Below are 24,450 nucleotides of genomic sequence, written 5' to 3'. Positions count from 1 at the left end.
TTCAGCGAACAAGATTAGGAATGCATGGGTCGCTCTGCTTCGACTTGGTCGCCACCGCCACCACCTCGCCTTCTCCACGTATTTCTGTCACTGTCTGAACGGGCCGGTCTCCACTTCTCCCCTCTCGCTCTGGCACTCTGTCAGCTCTCTTTTCCACTTGCACTGAGTACGGCGTGTAATTTTCACTATCTTAACCCTTTCAGGTCAGGCTGGCACTCGTAATTTTAGAACATTTCCCGACTGTATTTCAATAGACTTCAAATTAGCTACTGGGAAGTTGGTAATTTCCACAAAACGCCTTGTTGTACATGACTTTACTTATTTTATCAATTCTATATTTCGGTATATGAATCAATTAATATTCAAAACACTTGCAGAGGTATCTATAAGTATTCAACAATCACTGTAAGTATCAAAAAGCACCACTTGTATATATATATATATATATATATATATATATATATATATATAATTTCGAAATATATTTCATTAATGTGCAATGTCCACTGTGCTCATAAGAAATATTAATATTATTATTAAATGCTGTTGTACTTGTAGGGTTAAGCAGCGGACCCCAGCCAAGCTAAATGCCAAGCCAGGCCAATCTAGACATCGGCCAGCTCCACAGCTCCATAGCCCCCACAACCGTCTCCAACCTTCGCCATGTGTGTGCCAGTGTGTGCGAGTGGGTCTGCTAAGAGCTTGTTAACATTTCTGTGGAAAGCCGCAGCAGCGGAGGCCGCAACTCGAGTCGAGTCCAAGTGCAAGTCCAAATCGAAGTGCTTTTTGCTTTTGAGCCACCCAAAAAGCAAATCGACATCGACGGAAAATTGGAAGCGCGAAATAAACTTGTACATAAATTGTGTGAAATGGATTTGCTTGTAGTTCAAAAGGTTTTCGATTTGTTGTTGCCGTTGTTAGTTGCCCGGTTAGTTTGCTGGCTTGTAGCTGGGGGTCCCATTTGCTTAATCTGTCAGCATCTGGCGTGTAGCAGTTTTTGATCCTCATGTGATAAATTTTCATTAAATTAGAGGGGAGTGTGTTGTTGGCCACCTTTCGTTGCATGTTGAAGTGGACTTAAAGCAATGGTAACCCCACGAAAGAGTGGCATACTCAACATTATTATTCATTTGGCAGTTAGATGTGTATCCCCTTTACATTTCTCTGTAGACAAACTAACTCCGTATTGCTCATTCGTTTACGGAATTTTCATCCCCTATTCGGCAGCCTCGTTGTTTAGTAAACTCCGCGAGGTTTTCATCAACTTTTTGCTCATTATCCCAAAACGCGCCCGCGTTTTTTGCCGCGCCAGTTGGAGGCACTTGCCAACTGCGTCTGCCATTGGCCTGGCAACTAGAAATCCTGCTGATTGGACGGATGAGGTCCTTAGGCGCCAAATCGGGAACGCTTTTGCTCTGTGGATGTTGTCTGCGATTGAAGGAGTTTTACTGCTTATATAATAATGGGGTAAAGTTTGGTACTTTAAAATGGTACTCCAACGAAATGGGGAATTATAATTTAAAATATTAAAGACACCTGTTGGTTCTTTATATAAAGGGAGTGTTTTTTTTAAATATGTGTAAGCTTCTGGATAGATGGTTTGTGAAGGTCACCCGAAGGCGTTTCGGGCAAATCAATGTCAAATGAAAAAAAGGGTGCAACGTGTTGAGTTTGGTACTCGGAAGACATTGGACAGGACGCAGGGTGGCGTGTCGACTGTGAGGTGGTGTCAGTTATGAGCTCAATGGCCAAATAGCAAGCCAAAGGCTTCAATGAATGAAAGTGAGCCCGAGTCGAGAGTCCGGAGTGCAGAGTCCAGACAGTCGGACAGACTGACTGCAGGACAGAGTGAAGGGTGGCTTGTGGGCGGCAGACGCAGCAGACGCACGCAGACAGGCGACAATAGTGTCCATGTCCGAGTGCATGTTCCTCGTCCTGGTGTCGCCCACGTCCTCGTTCATGGCCCGGAAAAACTGCAACGAGTGGACGGAAAATGCATCTGTAGTGTGCTACGGAAAACGGGAAACATGGGAAATGGGAAGTGCCTGTTGCTTTTGCAGTTGCAGTGGCTTGCTAAACATGGTCCAAACACGAAGCGCTGAAATATGCAGGACTTCTTCTCTGGGTCGTTCCCAGTCAAGGTCGCTTAACGTCGGCTTAAAGCGACTGGCAAAAGTCGCAATAAAAACGCAAACAAACTCGGCAGACGGCAAAAGTAAAAGAAAGAGAATGCAGTGTTGGGGGTAGAGGGTAGAGGGTGGAGCAGAAAAAGATATAGACGTTCATTCAACTTTGGCTGGCTTAGAGATGGTCCCGCTGTGTGAGAAATGCCTTTTCAAGGACTGCCACCCATACAGGCACACACACACACACATGGGGGTGGGTGGGGTGAAAAAACGTAGAATACTTTTTCGAGCGAGTGGCACGAGTTTTTCCTGGCAACTGGTTTTCGGTTCTGCCACTTGTTCCTGGCCACCTTTCACCACTTTCGCCTCTTTCTCCTTCTGCATGTCCTTGTCGACCAAACTCTCTTCACACTCCCTGGATTCCTTGTGTCTGTCGGTGTAGAAACTTCAACTGCGAAGTATGCAATATATTTTTGGGTCCGACTAGAGACGTTTGCAACTCGTTTTGCCGTTTCCGCCCCAAGTAAAACCCCCTTTTTTTTGAGGCGAAATGTGTCAAGGTCGTTTGCCCATTTCGCCACTTTAAACACAAAAACCGTTCGGCTTTAAAACTTGCCGGTCGGCCAACTGTTGCGGCCAAAAACGGATATGCATAAAATGTTGCGTGCCAGCCACGCCCCCTGGACCATTGCCAGAATGCAGCCGCCCCCTTGCGCGCTCTTCCTCTTGTTAACACACAACAAATAACAGATTTTCGTGGTGCATGTATGCTAGTGTGTGTGTGTGGTGTCTGTGTTTGATTCTGTGGCATACTTTTGGCGCCTGTTGGCGGGCCTAACTATAAAATCGGCTGATCCCATACCATTTAGCACGACCACTTGTCGTTATGATGATTCATGTGGCCGGCCACAGGACCTCGCTATCCTTCTGTCCGCTCTCCCATCTTTAAGCCCCATCCGAAAGCACAAAACACAGCTCGTTTCGAGTGTTTTGTTAAAAGCCGCTCAATTGGAATGCAATTTTCATTTGAGGTTGGGGTCAACGCATTACGCATACGCCGTGTATGGCTGCGATTTTAAAGTAATTGGCGTCGGGCGGACACTAAAACCGAAAAGAGGATACATTAAGACATCCTCTGGTTTTAAAGACAATGTGACAAATTCAGAGACATTATAACTAACTCCACATTGATTTCAAATACTTAAGGTCGTAATGTAATTAGTATTCCTTTAACATTTTCGGGTAAATAAAAATAGTTAAATTGTAATGGAAGTGTATACAACTTGCAGAGAAAAGATATCTATAGGATTCTTTTTCCCATTTCTTGGTTAAGTTAAAGTGCTTTAAGGAGCAAACTAATATTTTAATCATTTCCTTGAAGAATTGTTGGAAAATAAGGTTAAATTCTAATATGATTATTGAAGAATATTCTCTCTTGGCCTTCATATTTCAAGTATTTCTCCAATTATACTCCTACCATGTACTAGACACAATTTGTGCACTTTATATAAAAGGAAAGTAAGATTTTACTATAATTTTAGGGTTGTTAATAAATTCCGTTTTTGTATTCACTTCTTCGATAAAAATGGAATTGTTATCGAGAAGCTGGCTTAATAATATTATTCCTGCGTTCCAGCCCAATACTTGTAGTATAAATTTCGAAACATCCTAGGCTGAACATATTTTTCCATTTAAATAAGCTCAACCCCCCCAGTCACCTCATCAGTAGTCATCACTGTTTATCAATAAGCTGGCTGGGCTCGATCGAAATGCAGTAGTAATGCAGGTAAAACAGGTGAAAACAAAGTAAGCAGCGTTGTTCTGGCCAAAACAGCGAGCCAAACTGCCGGGGATGCACACATTTGCATATACTACACGCGTATGTACGCAAAATAAAGCTCAAAAAGTCAGATGCAAAAAAATTGTCAAAAATCAACTATGAGCATTTTTTTATGTTGATTTCTTGCCACTTGCGCTGCTGCGACGCCAACCGCGCTGCCCCCATTTTTTGCGTTTTTTTGGAGGGCGGAGCCTTGTGTGGGTACGACTTTTGTTGTTGTTGCTGTTTTCCGGCCTTTTTCCCGCTGCCGTCGCGCCTTTTTTACTGAGCCGCCATTGCGTAGTTTTTGCCGGCATTTGTTACATTTTCTTCTTTTTAGCAATGGGCGTGTGTAGGCAGGCTGCAGGATTGGGTAGACACTGAACCGGGCGGCGGGAAAACAAACAAGGGGAAGGTGGGGGAGCGAGGAACCGCTGTCCGGCGAACAGAGACGGCACGACGGCGAGTGAGGGAGAGAGAAAGAGGCGCAAATGTAACATGCCAGTTAAAAGTGAAACAAAAACATTTCAACATAAGAAGGATGCGTTTTTTTCCCAAAAATTATGCCGCGTGTTCAATGGTAAATATAAGTGTTATATTTCTTTTTTGAACTCGATAAGCGTTATCTTGCCCTTTTCAAGATATGTGTGATTTTGAGGGAACATATATAATATGTATATATATGTATATATATACCTTCTATATATTTTCCCGAATTAAATAAATATTAAAATCCTTTTTTTGTTCATCAGTTAATTTGTTTTTTAACTTATTTCAAATTATCCTTATTTCGGCTATATGAAATAAAAAAGTTTTGTATACTCATATAGGAATACACTTCTTGGCGCTTTGATACTGCTGAATACTCCAAGTCTCCTTAAATATTAATTATAAATATGGAGGCGACTACTACAAGAAGAAATGAAAATTTGTTGTGGTTAATAAGTTATAGCTTCAGTAATCAAAAGTACCCAAGGACTAATACTTTTTCTTATGACATCTTAAATTAGTTTAAGGTAAACTTACAATAATTTTTTTTAATTTGCTATATAGTTTTTCTTGCGTTAACAAAATAACACTTTTCTCCACACATAAAAATCTACCATCTTATTCAACTGCCCTTTAATGACGGATTTCCGGTCGAGGATCCAACCCTTCTTCACAAGAAATCCTTGAACGTAATCCTCGCTGCATATTGCGGTCATCGCTTCACGGCTCTTTGCTCCGCCGTTAATGATTTACCAAATTTTGCAGCCGCAAATGTAAAATACACGACTCTGGAGGCCTCCGGTCCCACTGCTCATGGCGACCCTGGACCCTGGACCCTCGTTCTCCCGATCCGCCTGCGTCTGCCGTAATCATGACCGGAGTCAGTCGCCAAATGTTTATTAATTGAAAACGTAAAATTGCATTTTTGGACTGTTATTGGCCAGCCCGCGACGCTCTGTGGCCATTGCCATGATTTCGATAATGCGGTTGCCACTGGCCACAAAAACAGTTTGTCGCTGTCAGCGCATCCATGTTGGCCCAGTGACCAGGAGTTGGGGGATGCGGGCAGTGGCGTCATGGGGCGGGGAGGTGAGGGGTCGGCTGCAACGGGGCTGATAATTGGCATCGGGTCAATTGCAGCCGACGATTTGGGGTGGGGTAAATGCACACAGAGTGCAACGGAGCCTCGCCAATAAAATTAAATATGACTTTGTGTCACATTAAATGTTAAGTACAACTTTCTTCTGTTCATTTTGCAGTACTTGAATTTCGAAATTTAAGTTTTTCACATTGTTTTGACTGTATATAAAAACATATATTTTCATAGGAACCTATCTACAAAAAGCTGCGGCCACAAATCGTTTTTATATGCTTAATATGCAATGCATATATACCCTTCCTCAAGGTATATGGATTTATATAAAGTCTAAATATTCTATATCAGCCGAGACTTTTTGTCCGTCCGTCCGTTTCTACGCACACTAGTCTCTCCCTTTAAAGCTCTAAATGAAATTTTGGCTAAGGTCTATTGGAGGTACTAAATCGAATCGGGCCACTATATCATTAGCTGTCATTGGATAAATCGAACAAGAAATTACCTTTCTTGTATTTAATCTTAAAGCATTTCAGTTAAGTTTACGCCACACTCTTGACATTATAAAATTTCAGTGTTAATTTGATCAAAATCAGACTACGATGTCAAATGGAAGCCATAAAAACAATCATTGTTTAGTTGATCTTAATCATAAAACTTTTTGAAGATTTTTTAAAAATCTTACGACTATATTGTTTAACTGGCATAGGAACAGTCAGAACGAAAGGAAATATGAGGAAAGAACTCATTGTTTCTTTGTTTTTAAACGAAAATCGTCTTTTTTTGGCAAAAACTAGAATATTTTATGACATAATTTATGCTGAAGATAGCTTTCTTTCTTGTTATATGGAAACTGTTCAATAATTTTACGTAGGGATATGTATATTACTTGGATACATACAAAATATGTATTTATTATCTTTAATAATCTATTACTCAAAAGTTTCTAAGAAATAATTATTTATTTTTATTTGTTGAAGCTATCATTAAATACTAAATTCTACAAGGCCTGTGTATACAAGTGTTAGTTTGCCATAGGCCAACATCGTTTTTTTAAGCTAATTATTAGTAGCTCTGCTGTAAAGTGTAAATCTTATTTCATGGATTGGATATTTTTGATAGATACATTTTTACATTAAAAGCTTTTGAAATAAACAGCCTTTAAAAAATAAACTAGAGACGAGATGTGTATGTACTTATGTTTATATGTTATGTTAAGAACACGCACTCTACACACACGTCGATTCCCCTCAGATTGCCCTCCAGTTTTTGTGCAATTTAGCCAGGAAACTGAAAAAGCAAAACTTTAATCAACATTTTCATTTGGTTTATTGCATAAAACATTTCTCTTAATTTGAAGTCACCCACACTGGACCGAAACCACTAAGTCCTGGCACAAGACATTGCATTGCGTTCGTCCTAACATCAATTCGCTTTCGATGCAGCAAATTTTCAAATTTTCAATTCATTTGCACCGCACATCCACACATTGCATTTCGAGGATGGCCAGGATGTGGGTGTGCAGCCGGCTCATAAATTTAGCATTATGTGCTTTAGATGGCTATCGCATATTCATATACAAATCATCTATATATCACTCGTACATGCTGGGCACAGCGCCTTCTCGGGTGTATATGTATATATGTATCTGGGGATCTCCAGGCTTGTTTGCACTTTGGCAGCCGCTCACACAAGGACTAACGAAATTAAGAAAAATTAGTTGCATGTGCATGGCATGTACTGCAGTCTGTGGGTGTGTGCGTGCGAGTCTCGGAAATCATAAGCCACACTCACACACACACACTCGCAGGACGAAAACAACAACAGCAAGGACACCTGGCCTGGGGCATTGGAGTAGACTTCAGCATGATTTTCAACATTCTACGCAAGATTTTCGTAGCCCGAAGAATTTTTGGCAGGCGATGGGATTATGTCACATGCCTGGGCAGCAATTTGGATAGACAGAGACGGCCATAGCCGAGGTGCGAGCGGGACGAAGCTACCGCTTGCCGCATAGCCCAAATGGCTAAGACCATTTGCCCAGGCCGAAATTCGCATTACACCTATTCGTGCCATTTTAATTTCGTTGCCCTCTGCTGGTTTTCGCATGCAAATAAGTCGAAATGAGAGGCTCCGCCCGTGTGTGTGTGTGTGTGTGAATGCGAGTGTGAGTGTGTGCACCTAATTGAGCTTAGACTGCCGGAATGCCACTTACACTTGTCTCATATTTCTAGCCATGCAAAGTGCAGCAAAACTATTGTTGCAGTCACAAACTGCATGTGGAAATAGACGACGAGGGACAAGAACTTACTTACGCCGCTTAATTAGTAGGAAGCGGTACACTCAGCCGAATTTAAACCAACAATGAGTCCGGAATTTACATGGCACTTAAAGAGTGATAGTCGAGCTATTCGCGACTGTAATGTATTATAACCATGTGTTCTGTTACCGACGAATTTTCGTGAGCCAATACTTCTCATTTTAGTTTATAGCATTTGTTCACTGAGGAAATACTTACATTTTAGATAGTAACATTATTTTTATCCGCATTATTTTCTTAATGTGTATGCACAGCAGCAACGAAACAAACTGACAGCTACAAATACAACGGGGGCGATGAGTGTGTTGTTGTGTGCTCACTTCCGCCGACAATTGTGTCCTCGTTGAGTTTGTCGTCCTGCAGAGGCAGACCCCCTCTCCACCCGCTTTCGTTCCACCCTCCTGAACCCATCATCCTTTGGCTGGGGCTAATGATGTCAAATTACTTGCGGGCATTTTTATGTCATAATTAAACTGACAACGAGAGGCAATTTTTTTATTTGAGTGAGCGGCACTTGGCGCTGCAACTGGAACTGAACTGAGCTGAAACTGGGGCCCAGAAAAGTGCGCTGCGCTTGTGTTTTTTATTTAGATGCACAATTGCTGCAATTGCAGTTCCTCATCCACGCTCCGCTCCTTGTTAACATACTTAAATGCACACAGTGGGCCAAAAGGAAGAGGAAGCCGGGCATAAAAATAAACACACACACTCACTGGCGCACGTTTGAGGACCTGCAAGTATGCCATGAAGTTTTGTTATTGCCACTAATTACAAGCAGCCGCTGCTGCTATTGTTGTTGTTCTTCTGGGGTTATCATCCACTAGTCCACTTTGTTTGCCGACTCTAATTTGTTTGCGGGCCAAACACCGGCAAGGAGCGGCGGAAGGCGGGGAAGGTCCTTGGGGTCCTGGAGTAAGCCAAATATTTTCGAAGCTTTATTAGGCCCAAGCGCGGAAAGGACTGAAGGGCTTTAAGGATTACCAAAAAAAAATATAATCCTGGAAATGCACAATGAATGCAACATAAAAAGGGAAACTAAACCATTCGTTCATAAAGAAACACATCTTGATTTTTTATCATTTTTATGTGACCCTTTTTTGTTTCATGTTCAACACTGTCTCACTACTTGATAAATTTCGAGAATAGGCGCATTGGTTCTAGTCCAAATCCTATCGCCACATTCCTAAATGGAATGATATAATAAATTATCGTGTACAAAATGTAGAACTCCGAAATTAAAACGAAATCTTAAAACTCGGAACGCAACCGCAATGGATTTTTGTGGTGAGCAGCTCGCTTGCTGTTCGGAGAAGGGGTGGAGCTCCACCCATGTGTTTTCCTGGCCTCCCAAGTTGGCCAGCCGAAAATGGACGACTAGCGACTTCCTTGCCGCTCGCATCCTTGATCCATTGGCCACCGGATATGCGTGGCCATTAAAGTCCGCTCCGCTCCGCCCGCTCCCCCCGCCTGACCAACGTGTCCGTAGCCGTTGAGTGGACAGGAGAGCCGAACTGTTCAAACATTGTAATTCGCGCCCTGGTCGCATCGACAGCAGGGTGGCCTGGTGGCTGACAATGGTTAAAAATTGTTTCGATGTTACCTGTTTGGAGCCAGCAAAGCGGAGGACTGCGCATCCATTTTTTTCGCGCGGTATATATATTTTATTGCGCTGGTAGTTGAAAGGAAATGAAAATTGTTTTATGCGGTTACGCCAAAAAGTATGCGATGCATTTCATTTTAACTCCTTTTTTGCTTTTGCCGCTGCCCATCAGGCAGCATCGGGCAGCAACTCAGATCCTGGCAACTGGGCCGCAAAAGTTTAAATAAATGTTTGATGGAATGCACAATTTGGTCGGCAAGCCCTCGGTACTTCAGTTAAATGTTAATCACCTCCCCGGTAACAAAACCGAAAAAGCTGTGTGCTTTTTGCATTTATATTTTTCGGAGAAGTGCAGCTGCCGCCACCACATCCGTTGGCCGATTCCTTCGAATCCTTCGTACAATTAAACTAATTTCCGCTGATGGGAAGACAACTTATTTTGCATCGACAATAAGTTGTCCCCAACTGTCCTCTGCCTGCACATGTCAATCGCTGGGGGCCATCGATTTCATTTCGCGACGAGTTCGCCAGCTGCCTCGCCTTCCCCATTTTTGTCCCCCATTCGGCCCCAAAACCTCGCGACTTCTGCTCCTGCTCATCAGTTTCTTATTTACAAAAGAAATCATGCAATTTGCATTTGTCTCTTTGCAAGCTGCTGATGCTGATGTTTTGCACTGCTTTGCCCTGCCTGATTTTGTTTTATTTCATTTTCGACTCGTTTTGTTGAGACGTCAAGTACAGCGATTGGTTGGCAGTGGTTCTAGAGTGGGAAAACTTAAATTATATGATTAAAATTGAATAGAAAAATTGATTTTTAATTTGCACGTTTTTTTAATTTTTGCGTTGCTTTGTTAATGAGTATGGCAATCACATTGACTAAGGCACATAACTTAAAACCTGTAGCATTTGGTTTTAAGAAAGTCAAATCTTTTTAGTTTTTTTTAACATATATCACGCTATTATTATTGCGTTTCCTAAATATGTATGTAAATACGAACACCGCTTGGACACTGTGCCAACTTGGTCAACTGTCAGGTCATCAGCTGATTTGCATCGAAACGAAGCGAAAGCCACCAACAGTCAAATTGCCAAGCGCTGTGAGGATTAATTCATTACAAAAACCCGTTCAGCACAAGAAATAATAACAACAATCAGTGGATAGCAAAGGACAGGCCCTAAGCGATTCCGATTCGGATTCGGAGTCGCTCCTTATTTTTGTGTTTTTTTTTTTTTTGGTGTCCCTGTTTTGCTGTCTGTCCTCTTAATGCCACCGAAAACTCATTTGAATTTAGTTTTCATTTAATTTAATTTAATTCGCTAGTGCCCGGACTTCACGTTGGCTGGCTGGTGTTTGGCCAGGCTTTCGGTTTTCCTTCATTACGTTTTGGATGGCTCTGGGTCTTGGCTGATTTTCATTAGTTTTTTCCATATAAGTTTCAAATCGATAACGAGCATTCGTCGAAATCATATACATATATGAGTGGATGCCACAGTAGCCAGTAGCCGGACTTGCAGTCGGATTGGGTTGTCCGCGCTGGTGAGTCTGGCATGCGCATTGGCCAGCAGCATCATTATTGGCATCCTCATCGGCATCGTCATCGTCAACAGCTTCAGCTTCAGCATCTGCAGCACGCTTAGCCCACGGGCTGCTTAGCCAGGATCGGGGGCCACACCAGCTGGCCGGCAGTTCGGGCCACGTTAAGAAAGCCGGCCAAGTCGGGCAGAGCGGCTTGTGAGTTATGTAAAGCGGCGCTGCTGTGACATAAATTGTTTGCTTTTGTCATGCTCCACCGGGCGGATGAGGACCACCAGCAGTCGGGTTTGATAAGGGGAGAAATACCTTGTGGATGGCCAAACGAGGGGGAAGGTATTGCCCCAGGACCAGAGTCAAGCTAAGCAATTAATAATCAATTTAAATTTCCTTTTGCTCTTACAGAGCTTCTCCGGTGATATTTAGCACGACAAGAAAGTTTCATAAAATTGTATAATACAAGAAAGAGAACTTCCATTAAGTTGCTATTTTAAAAAGCCCATTTCAAAGTAAATTGTATTAAATGTTTAAACAAATATGAAATACGATAAATGTTGATAAATCTCCATTAAGTTATATCGATGTTTTTACGAATTTCCGAAAGGAACTGCAAAGAAGATTGAAGCCATAAGTAATTTTATTTCCTGACACATCCTCCTCCTCATTTGATAGCCAAGCCATCTAAAGCACCAATCGACTTCGCCTCGCTCCTCAGCTGGGCGTTCATCACCAGACGGATTTTGCCATCTTAGGCGAGACCCCAATGATAAATTAGCATACGTTTAGAGAGCCAAGAAGACAGGACCACCCATCCGCATGGCCGTATGCAAACAACGAAAGTTTAACCCTTTGTTGCCGGCCGAAGACGGGCGTCTTCATCGAGATAATTAAAATGCATAATTATAACGAAAATGCGACAACATTTTCCCGACAGCAGCAAATTACGACAAATGTCGACAACGCATTTAGAAATGCAAATCAATCAGGGGTGTCCTGCCGCAGGACGACGACTGGACCGAGTGGCATGGCAATGGGCCGTCGTCTCAAGTAGGCAACCCCAAAGGTCCGAGAGGCGAGGCATTATCATTTGGATACGCTTTTGTGTGTGACGGGCACCAAAAAATCAACTTCTAATTAGCATAAAATTTCATTCGACAAAAGTTTATTGAGTTCTGCATTAATTGTACTCCGGTCCGACGAATAACCCTTTAAGATGTGCGGAGGTTGGGGTTGCGGGGTCTGCAAGGTGCGTAGACAATTAATCTTGAAATTGGGCAATATTTGACTTTTGTAGTCGCTCTCGCCTGTCCTGCCTACCCACCTCCCTCCCCTCCCTTCCCATCCCACAGAACGCTTTTAATGGGCAAATTTGAATTGCTAATATGCGGTGACTGGTGGGGGGAATCAGACTGTTTTTTGGGGCTTCGATGTTGACATATCGAGCCATATAACATAATGAACGCTTTGGCCGCAGTTTTGCATATTTACCCCTTTCCGCCTTTTTTCTGGTCTATTTTTATTAATTTTCTCCCAATGGCCAGAGCATTCTAATTAGTGTTAGATCTGCTATCTGCCCAACAGGATTTTATGGACTATTTTAATTGAAAAATCCAATGGAAATGGATTTAGAAAAATTGGAAATACTAAAATGATGGGGAGATAAAAAAAATGTTTGTCCCGTTGGTTAATAATAACGCAAGGGAAATAGAAACACTTTTTTTTTCCAACATGGCTCAAAAGCTATAAAATTTATTCACTTAAAACGCAGTCAATTACGAAAAAATTTACCTAATGAGAAAATTACATTTTGCACTCCCACACTTTTCAGAATTGAAATTTCCCTTGCAGTCTTGCCCTTTAACTAATTGCAGGCAAACAAAATTGACACAGAGAAGGAAGCTGAGAATGTGAGATGTGTGCCAATATGCATTTTAAGAAATAGCTAAATAAAAAAATTTCAACAATTCATTAAAAAGCTGTCAAATGTTTCGTAATTCAAATTGTATAGTATAAATTTTTTATTTATGTTGGCACACATTTACATATTAAAATAATATTTTTTAAACAAAATAATACAAATAATCAACACACTTAATGTTTGTGCATATAATTAAGTTATTAGTTACTGCATATTAGATCGTAATATTAGATGGCTCAAATTACATTTAACTGCCATCAAACAAGCTCAGAATAACCATATATATGTATATTCCGATTTAGCTAGAAACTAGCAAAATTCGCAACACATTTGTGAAGACAGGATAGCAGAAGGCTGCTCCTGGCCGGGCGCAATCTAATTGCATACTTTCGGGCGCATAACTTTGCACTAAAATTAACCTCTAACCTATTTTACGCTGCTTCCCGCCGGCGGCCCATATAATGAAGGACGCAGTCGGGGTCCTGGCTGCGGATGCAAATGAAGAGCTGCACGGAGATGCCAAAGGACCTGGACAGCAGATAGAGCCAGAGGACACGAACATCTGGCAGCCAAAGGACGCGACCGCCAAAGCGCGTGGAACTCTGCTCGCTCGCGAAAGGTGCAAGGGGGCGGGGGTGGAGGTCATGGAGGTAAGCGGCCAGGTGAGAGAGACCTACCCGCAACAACATTGCAACGCCATCATCATCACCATCAGGAGCAGCGGCACGGTCCTAATTGCACGAATTTCATTTTGTTTAAATGAACAGCAATTTGGATTGGAGGTCACCGCCTAGGAAAGTGCAGGTGTGTCAGGTGGGTGAACTGGAAGACAGCTGCGCTCCTGTTCATCTAAGAGGTAAATAAAGGTAAATTATTTAACTTCGCTATCCTGTTTCGAGACCTCATTTAAAAATATCTAATTTATCATATTTATCTATACTATCATATTTTTCAGTCTGAACTGTATTTTTCATTTCAAATTACAATGGCGGAGTGATAGGCAACGTCAACTCCCACTGTTACCTGGGAGTTCACCTGAATCAAAAACTCTTTTGGAGGTCGCATATCACAGTAGTTAAGACAAAGTGCCTTCAAAAGCTGGACTGGCTCCTGCGGTCTAGCAAACTTCAGCTTTCAATAAAATTTCCACTCATCAGGCGATGATAATTCCTACATGGACCTATGCCATATTAAAATTCCCTGATAAGTTATAAATGTAATCTAGTTAACGCTCTTGTACCATACTCTAAATTTCCATCTTCCTCGACCGGTCAGAAGGAACTAAACGGTTCCGACGCAAAAAAATTATAAAAAACAATGTCATGTTATTTTCTTACAGCACACTTTAAAACAATTATCAGTACCCCTATAGTCATTGATTAAATGTTTTTAATCCTAAGAATACCTTAAACAAATTGTACATTCTTATACCTGTGGAAACGCCTTTGTCCCCATTCACTAAGTAAGTTATTGACCTGAATCACTAGCAAAGGATATATACAAGTGTCGGTCCCAAAAACCCTTACTGTTGTCCATATTTTCTAATATTTTAAAGGTTATAAACTCAAAGGGCCCGTTATAATTAATGCAACCCCTGCGCTCGGCAGGAGCTCTTTTCAGAGTAATTGACACCAATTTCCCAGTAATTATGACAAATTTCAAGGTTCTAATTCTTGGCAACGTCAGCATAATTGTATGCAATGGCAAATTTTAATTTGCGCTACAAAATGCATTATCATGCGCGTCCTCAGAATAAAAGGGTCACTATATGTGTGTATGAGTAGCCGTGCTTGTGTTTATGAGCCAAGTAAAGCAAATACGTGATTTGAATATTAATACTTGCTCATTGGAAGTGGAAAAGCAGCTTGCCGCACTGGAAACTATGTCAGGGCAGGTCATGCCATAATATAGAAAGCTTGATTGACACGTTGATTGGTCATGGGGTGCAATAAATAAACGTGGACTTAAGTTGACAAAAAGTTACAAGTCAGACTCTTCATTGAAAACTTCCAGCAGTACGCAATTATTTTTAGTATTTAAATAAACGATTTGGCATGGTATCAACACATATGGAAATAATCACATTTAGGCGAAATACTTGAACACTTTTTGTATCTACCCTCAGAGTCACCAATCCGTTTTCGGAGTCTTCTTTTCCGCTGCTTAACAGTCCAAGCCTGTCCACCCGCTCCAGCGAAATGTTTAATTTATTACGTCTGTCGATGATTTTTCTACTACTTTTTATGGCGATTTAAGCAACATTTTTTTCTGCACCCGTTGTCCCCGTTCCGCGTGCACCCACCCACATCATATACACATGTGTACAATGCGAGGCGAATACGAAACTCGCGAAATTCGTAATTTTGCATTTTTATACAAATTCCGCGAGCTTGTTCTTATTTTTATTCTGGCCAAAAATGGGGGTGTGGCAAAAAGTGACAGAGAGCGAGAGCCAGAACAGAACAGAACAGCAGGAGCATTGTTTTCCTTAATTAATGTTTAATCAGCAGGACTCGAACAAACGGCCAGCGTCCGTGGCTGCTGACCAAAGCAGCGAACCACACGCGATAATGGTCAAAATAATAAAAATGAACAGCTGAGCATCAGCATCAGCATCAGCATCAGCCAGGGAAGCCACCCAAAAAGAACCCCTTCCCCATCGAAAAGCAGAAATGGGGGTTTGCTTTTTAATGCTCGGGTGTGCGGCTTAAGGTGGCGCTGCGATGGCGCTGCGATGGCGACGTCCTCCTGCATCCTCCACATTGCTCGGCTTCTTCGCGGGCATCGTTTTTTACCAATTTCCAGTGAACCGAAACCAGCGCGTTGTTTTCGAATCCCCCAGCACACACACACTAGCGAAAATGGGGTAAAATTGGAATATGGCGTTGGCCTGGGCAATGCAAAAACGTAAATGAAAACAAATTCGCGGCCAAGAAAAAATTAACAAAACACAAAACAAACTTTTGGGCGCATGTGAAGGCGTCGGGATGAGTTGGGGCCCCACATACGAGCACATACAGGGCATACAGGGAGGGCATGGAATGGGGCAACATGGGACTGTCGCTGCACATTTTTCCAACGTGCACGTACCCATAATCAGTCCACGGGGTGGTAAGGTAGGGCAGGACACCCAGCAAGGCGACTCGGGGGCAGTGGCAGTGGCAGTGGGGTGGCGACCATTTGGTCAAGCGACAGTTCCCCCCAAAACGGAAAAAATGTATGAGAAAGTTGCTGGCTGAATTTACGCGAGAATAAAAGAATTTCGGCGGACGGAGCCGGAAGGGGTTGAAGCGCTAAAAATGGCAAGGCAAAAAATCGCTGGTCGCCAGGGTAAGCAGCTTCAATTGAGAGCATAGACGGGATGGGGATAATGGTGGGGAAGGGGCGACCAGACGACAACCGAGTGTGTGTACCACCACCAACCCAACGACACACCCACCCACTGGACTCAATCGGACCTGGAGCGATGGTCAATTGCAAGCCAAGTTTTGACTTATGAGGTGTGTGTATAGAGGTATTCTATGAGAACTAAAGTGATATTGTAATACTGGTTTCTCGCTTCCAACCATCACTTAGCCAAATAAAATTAGCTTTAGTAATTATATAATTTTAATTTCTAATTCCATTAATCCTATGAGCTCACAGTTAAATCGGCACATTTTGTTATACGTCTTGAAAGTTACTAACAAAGACCAACCAGCAACATCGAGAAGCGGTTGGCACTCGGAATCAATAATCAATATATGTATGCATGGATTGCCGGGGGAATAAGTTTGAATGCGAAATCAAAAAGTATTTTGCCGACTTAAGGCTCGTATGCATTCGATACTCTAGTGCATACCTGGCCCAACAACCCTGCTATGCGGCTGAAATTCTAATTTACTTAAATTACATTTTATTCCATTCAATAACTTAGAATGACTTTGGAATACTCGCACGCACACAGACACGGAGCTAAACACGTAACCGAAAACTTACATGCACAAAATGCTAGGCAGGCAGAGAGAGAGAGAGAGAGAGAGAGAGAGAGAGAGCGAGAATCGAGAACTTTGCGACGTAATGAAAACCTCCTAAATGTATGCAATGAAATGCATTTCGAGGCGTACCCACCCGACCAGAAAACACCCCCAACCACCCAACCACCCAGCCACCCAGCTACCCACCCAGATACACGACTGCAACTTGTACTAATAATAATGCAAATGTCTGCCTGTCATTTCTGTTCATTTACTTAAAGTTCCTTCGGGCCCGCACCACAACGCATTTGGCCGCCCCAAAACTGAAAGGGCTGAGTGGTTGGGGCATGGGAGTAGGCTATGAGAGTTCTGGCGTCAGAACTTAACTACGCATACTAATACATGCATAGGCAAAGCCGGCCACCCGCCCAAAGCTCACCCCGTCCATTTGTATAGCCGAAAATGCACACCAGACTTTTTGGGTCCTTTAACTGAATTAACTTGTACGGCATGGCCACCCCAGAATACCCAACCCGAACCTAGGACACGGCCGCCCATACTAACGCCTGCTATACTAACCAACTATTGTGCGTCACTCGGAGACGGAGACGGAGACGCAGAAAGAGACGGCGACAGGATGGCCAGGACGAAGAAGGAGCGGCAGGCGAAGACGGTGACGGCGACGGCGACGGCAACTGCGACGATGGGGGAAAATCCTTGCCCAAGCTACGTTCTCATAACATTTTCGTTTGTAAATTTTGAATTTTCGTAATTCCAAATGAGAATGCAAGCCCCGCTCCCAGCCCGGCCCCAGATACCCCAAATACCCCGAACCCCTCTTCGCAGTTTCAGTGAATTTCCAGAGTCTTCCGCCCCAAAAACATTCCCCTTGGCCCTCCCCGCACTGCGGCAGACTTAGACTTGGTCATTTTATGCGTTTGATGCTAATTTTCCAAGGCGGTTTTGGCAGCGTTGGCAAGGACATTGCACTGGTGTTGGTGTGGTGTTGTCAGGCACTCCGGCTATGTGTTAGTATGTGTCCGCAGGAGAGTGAGTGCGAGTGTGTTTGGGCTTGGGCTTGGGTTTCCGTTCTGGTTTGATGGCGCCCGAGGGGGGGTAGTTGGGTTGGCTGGTAGCTTTGTTAATGCCAAAAACTTAAGCAGCCGTAGCGTCGTCATCATCATCATCATTATCATCGTCGTCGTCATCATCATGACCATCATTGTCGACGTCCATGTCCGAAAAAGGGGGTAATTTCGTCCCTGTGTTTGTGTGTGGACAGATTTATAATTGTGCGCTGTTGCTGCCATTGTTGTTGCTGCTGTTTGCTGTATATATGTATGTGAGTGTGCATGTATTGAAGACGTGAGCGGAAACGCCGGGGAGCAGCAAGTCATCTACATGAGTGCAAGTAGCTGGCTGCATGTCCTGACGCTTCCTAACGCTTCCTGTCCAACTCAGCCAACACAGCCAACTGGCCAAGTTGTTGTTGGTGCTGCTGCTGATGCTGATGCTCCTCCTGCTCGGTATGTTTGTTGTGTTTGCAGTTATCGGTGCGGAATAGGCTTTTGTATTTGGGCAAAATAGGGAAAACGAAGAAACTGCAGCCGGAAAAGGACAGCTGGAGTCGGCAAAGGACAGCGACAGTGGCAGCTTTTAATGTATGCAGACAAGTGCTTAATTAAGCCAGAGTCGTGGTCAAAGCTTTGTCCACTTGAGGGGGATAAAGGATTAGGCCTCCGTGGGGGATTAAAAAATTAAGATTATGATAATGTAATTTGTGACCTAAAATAAAAATGCCTTTACACTCTTTCCTTTAAATATAGTCTTGCAGGAACTCACTGGAGACTTTTCCAAATTAATAGGATATATTTTTATAAGCAACAACACCATAATTTTGGAGTGTAAGCTTAGAAAATAGTATTTGAAATAAATCTCTTTTAACTAAGTTTGGATACATGTTGACAGCTATTTTTCTTATCTCTTAATAAGTTATTTAACATATCCAATAATTGTTTTACATTCATTCAAATGACCGTCTAAGTTAAGATTATACATACATATGTCGTCCGAAGAGGAACAATTGCTCTCCAACATCGCAAAGTCTGTAGTGCGACTTGATCCCCGTAAAAACTGGCCCAACGCCGTCACTGTCTGGCGACTAATTCATTTACACTGCAATAGTTCATTTATATATGAAAACCAAACACTGGCACACAAACTCATGAAGAGGAGACAAACTCTAGCCAACTTATGTATTATATGCGAGCTTAGATATGTACGTACGTACGAAAGGACAACATGCAACTAAATACATGCACAGACCGATGTCTAATTGTACATACACACACATTATCAAATTCCACACTCACACTATCCCTCACACACACACACACACACAGGCAAAGCCAAAGCCATGGTTGTGTGCGAGCGCAAGACATGGACATGGACAAAGTATGTTGGTGTCGTCGTCAAATGAATCTCATTTGCATTTAAATTAGGAACCTCGAAGAAGCAGAAGCAGAAGCCGAAGCCAAAGTTGATGGGCATCGGGAGGGGGCAGGGAAGTGGAGTCCATGCGGCTGTCCGCCCGTTCCAGCTCGATCCCCGCCACTCCCGCTTTCGTTCCCGTCCAAAGAGCCCCCGTTTCCCGCTCCCTCCTCACTGGCTGCATAAAATCTGTTTCAACATTTCGATAAATTTTCTTAAGGGGGGCACCACGGCAGTTTGCATTTTGGGGCCATCGCTGCAATGTCTTTCCAATTCGGCTTAGTTAGTTCGGACTGGTGTGTTTGTGGGCTTAGGGTCTTCGGTGAGGACTTCGGTGTGGGGCGGGTGACTTCTGAATGCATAAATGTTGATAATAATGTTGAGTAAAACTTGATTTGTTTAGTGCTCTCGAAGCATACACATCTATCCGAGCGTCCCTGGCATACAGTACAGATACATGCGCACAGCGCTCCGTCTCTTTCCCGCCCACTCGGCCAATACATAATGCATATAATGAGTATGCAGATGGAGTTGCAGATGCCTCGGATGCAGTTGTGGTCGAATCTGGCTTGCAGCGTGGAAGGAGCTACGAGTTCGATGGCTGCAGGAAAGATTCTGCACCCTGGGACAAGGTCGTGTTATGTGCTCTCAAAAAGATTGTTTGAAAACAAGAAAGGAATGAAAATGGAAACTGTTTAAATGGACAAACTAACTAATTGCGATACAAACTAAAATTTACAAGAAGACATTACAATATATCCGATAACATCTGTGGCATATAGCTAGATTTGCTTTTAAATATAGTTCATGAACTGAAATGTTATGATATGCATCCAGCGGATACATTTGGATCAGTAACAGATATACCGAGTATTTTTGTATTTTACCATTTATTTACCACTTTGCCCCACTGTGCAAATAAACACCAAACTACACTCAACACTCATCTGCATATTGACCATTAGTTCTAATCATTTTATATGCCTAAAGAGACAACAACAGCAACCGAGCGAATCCTGGCAAACAACAGAAAAAGCAGACATTTCTGTCTTTGTCATCTCGACAAGCTCGCACGCAGAGACACACATACTAGCAAATTATTTCGCAGGAGCGTAGGATCGAGCGGGAGAGTGCAGTGTGCAGGACCTCAAGTTGCATATACCTGCATATAAAATAATCTGTTTACTATAAATATCATTTCATATGCAACGTAAATACATAAAAGCCAGCACACACACGTCAGGCAAATTTGCAGCACATCAAAGTTATACGAAATATGCATTAAATAGCCAGGGCTGGAGGAGGGGCGTTCCGATGTCGTTGTCCTGCTCAGGGCTGTTGTTGTCTGCTGCATATCCTTAGCAACTCCGCTCGGGCATGTGTTTGTGCATTTTTGAGTTTCTAATTATAAGTGATACTCAATGTCCACATATAAACACCCCAGCCACACACACATCCATGCGCATACAGCACAAATTGGTAATTTTGTAGACGTTCTCCAAGGCGCCTGGAAGTATGCAATGCAATTTATCGCAGCACATATATATCCTGGCTTCCTTCACTGCAGCTGTTGTAAATTCGTTTATTGCCCAATACATAATCGTCTTATGTGCCATTACATAGGACGTACAGCCACAGCGAGTTCAAAATATAATTGTTACATAAGCAACGCCTTCGGCCGAGGCTCAACATTTCTGATTATACACATTTTAATTAAAAATATTCGTCAACTCCCAAACACCGAGCCGGAAAGTACAACTCGAACAGTTTTAAGCATAAGCGAATTATGCAAAACTTTTGATGTTTTTCCTATCCCCAGCCCAGTTCCCCCTCTCTCCAGCCTTCATAATCAAGCATTTGGATTTTTAGTTTTCATTATGACCAGGTTCTGGACGATGACGGCTTCTCAGCATAATATTTACCACTATGCAGTGGATAACCACCATCCACCCGCCCACATTTTCACTCCGAAACCGAAACCAAGCTGCTTAGCATTGTCATCCATTTGCTTGTTTTGCATATTCATAATTTTATTTTACGTATTTCAATTAGAATACCATCAGAGAAAGTGCTCTACTTAGAACAATGGAACTATCCGAGTGTCTGCGGGATTAACTGGTGAGCGGATAATAAAATGAGGCAGGGATATTATTGCAGTGTGTAAGTGTTTTGCTTTCATAAGTAATAACTTTGCGCTAGCTTCGATAAGCCTACTCCAAAAGAATGCAGGAGATAAAGGGTTATATAAAAAATCCAGCTAATCAAAATCCCCCCAACCCATAATTACGCTTAAACATAATACATATATATTATATATGAAAACTAGTATAATTTATAGTCCCTTATTCCAAGTCAGCAAGCAGTTAGAAGACTTGAACTCTGCGAAATCTTTCACTGACATTGACGGCACAAAGTCAAAAGTCAAAGGAGCAGCCATAATATATTGATTACGAGTTTGAATAGGGGACGCAGCAGGGCGGCAGGACGGCAGCTCTAGTATCCAAGGCAGTTTGGTGTGGTGGGTGTGCGCTTTGGCCTGGGCTCACAAAGTGCGTCCTGGCTGCGATGTCGCCATATATGCGGTTGCCTTTTGTCACGGCCACAATAACTTACTCATTTTGCTCAATAATAAATGCAATTATGTGCCGGGGTGCTCGCCGAACCCCTTCGTGGCCCCTCGCTGGCATAAAGGAAACGCAGTGCGCCCGAAAGGACCAAAAGGACGAACAACAAGCAAATTAATTTAGACACAAAGCCCGCGTTGACGACGAAGTCCTGGCAAGTGCTGTCAGTTCTTGGCCCGAAAATTTGCATTTGGGCGCAGCTTCCCGAAAATGCCTTTGTTTAGATTTTCTTGTGAAATTAATTTATTGGAAAATTAGCGCACGTCACACACAAGCTGCAGAACTAATTGAAAAGGGTGGCGAAGTGTCTAGATAGATGGGCTCGGATTGGGGCCACGACAAGTCAGCTGCATGCAACATGAGTACAGCATAATTTTAACATATTTATAAGTCTGAATTCATTATTGGCCAAGCCAAGGCGGCCAGACAATTACCGGCAATTAGTTGCGGTCTTTCAACCGACTTGGCTAAGTAGTTGCAGCTCTTTACTCCTCTACTTACTTTCTATAATTAGCACATTCTTATTTTGCCAGTGTTAACAGGTTCCAGGCACGCAGATTACCACAATTGAGGCTCATAATCACGGTGTTTATCCGTGGGAACTTGCCTCTTGACTATCGCACGCTAAAATTATTATGTTCGAGAGCAATTGCCATTCGAAATTGTTTAAATGCGTACAAAGATAGGAGAGAAAAAATTATTAAAGCGCACTTCAACAAAGTCTAAACTAACAATAATTATTCATATATTCAAAACTTATGTACAAAAGATGTATAAAAAGGGTTTATATTAATAAATTGTATTAATTCGTCAAACAAATCAAATGACACTGAATTTCGACAAAAAACAAGATTATTTATTTAACTTTTCTCGGGTTCATAACAGCCCTTGCCAAGTATCTACTGTTTTACCTTTGAATTAAACATAGTAGGAAGAAAATTGTATATTCCTGGCACTCCCTGTCGCTCTGTCCTCCTGCGCTGCTTGTAATTAACTTAAATGATAATAAATAACCTTTAATATTTTATTAATTAACTTCCGTTGTGCGTATGCCAGTACCTGAACCCAGAATTCGGAATCCAGATTCCAGAATACCGAATCATAGAGTGCCGAAGCTGCACGGACGGAACGCATTAAAACGCATGGAAAATTAAATCCTGACGCAAAACCGATTATGTCAGCTGGATTTTTTGGCAAGTCCTTCATTAAAATGTCATTCGGCACAGGAAATTGAAACATTTAACATTTGCAAATGGCACACGCCCTGTAATGTGCAAAAAGTGCGTTGCCCCATGCCCATTCATGCGCAAATTGTTTTCGTTAATTTCCAAAGTTTTCACAATTTTTGCGCATTTGCCGACACGCCATTTGGCTGGAATTATTTCGACTATTTCCTGCTCTGCAATCGCATTTGGCTTGCAAATCGAAGACCCCTTTCGCCCCATTGCGATCGATCACTCAAATGTAGTCTAATTTTGTATTACATAAATGTCGGAGTCGCAGAACGGAGGCTGTGCCACTCGGAGGAACCCCTCTTTTCCTCTTTTCTTGGTTTCTTGGTTTCTTGGCTTCAAGGGGGTCTGTCGTCTTTGGTCTTTCTGGGTTTGGATATCGCCGATGTCCGTCGTCCGGTATAATTTGTGCGCGTTTAATTTGTAATTCTATTACCCAGGCAAACCGAGTAGACTTCGGCCAACTGGTTCCCTCCTCATCTGCAGTGTCCAAGGCGCCCCTGCCCCTCTCAATTATGTTAATTCGAGCTTCTGTCGAAACAGTTATAGCGCGGTGTCCGATCGATCGGCATCGATCAATTCGCCTGTCCGTATAATAATATGAAAATTTAGCATTTCCGCTGTGTGTGTATTGCCAGCGAGCGGGGGATTGGGAAATGGTCTGCTTTTGTTTGTGGCACGATCAGGGGCCTGATTTGTGTGCATAATATTCTCTCTTTAAGTTGGTCTTAGTTTTTTGGAAAATTTCAAGTATCAAGTATCTAAAGCTCGAAAAAATACATTTTATTTTGGAGAACGCATGAATTGCAAAACGATTTTTTGTTTCGAGATTTAAATAAACGGATCATCATGGTATCTTAAAGTCAATAATATAAATAAAAATCACGATAAGCTTTGCCAAGAACAATCACTACCCTTCTTACCATCTAACTTACCATGACGTATTTTTATTAATACTATTGTATAACTAAATAGGCGAGTTTATTTTCTCAAAAATAATAACTTATTTCCCTAAAAAAAACATACACACATATACATACACAAAGCATACAAATATTTAAAAATTAATTTATTACTTTAAGTTTTCTATGTATTTATGTAGACATGAAAAAGCTTTGTATATATTATCTATCTATAATATCTTATCTTATAATATTTAAAGCCCAATCAAGCAATCATGATACCGAAATGATTTTGAAAAGACTTGAAAATTATCTGAAATGCTCTAGAAAATAGTTTTAATGCTGCCATT

At 42.3% G+C, this 24,450-nt stretch overlaps 1 long non-coding RNA gene across 2 annotated transcripts; it reads left to right on the top strand.

The window, feature by feature from the left end:
- Positions 1-894: 894 nt before the first annotated feature.
- Positions 895-1,556, top strand: LOC120320777. Of its 2 annotated transcripts, none has more exons than XR_005560323.2 (2): positions 895-1,088; positions 1,171-1,556. It is a non-coding gene; the product is annotated as an uncharacterized LOC120320777 (long non-coding RNA). The 2 variants fall into 2 exon arrangements; XR_005560322.2 differs by having other exon boundaries at positions 1,142-1,556.
- Positions 1,557-24,450: the final 22,894 nt, after the last annotated feature.

The sequence above is a fragment of the Drosophila yakuba genome, chromosome 2L, assembly GCF_016746365.2.
Source record: "Drosophila yakuba strain Tai18E2 chromosome 2L, Prin_Dyak_Tai18E2_2.1, whole genome shotgun sequence".
Classification (NCBI taxonomy): domain Eukaryota; kingdom Metazoa; phylum Arthropoda; class Insecta; order Diptera; family Drosophilidae; genus Drosophila; species Drosophila yakuba.
This window is presented reverse-complemented; position numbering and strand designations above follow the sequence as displayed.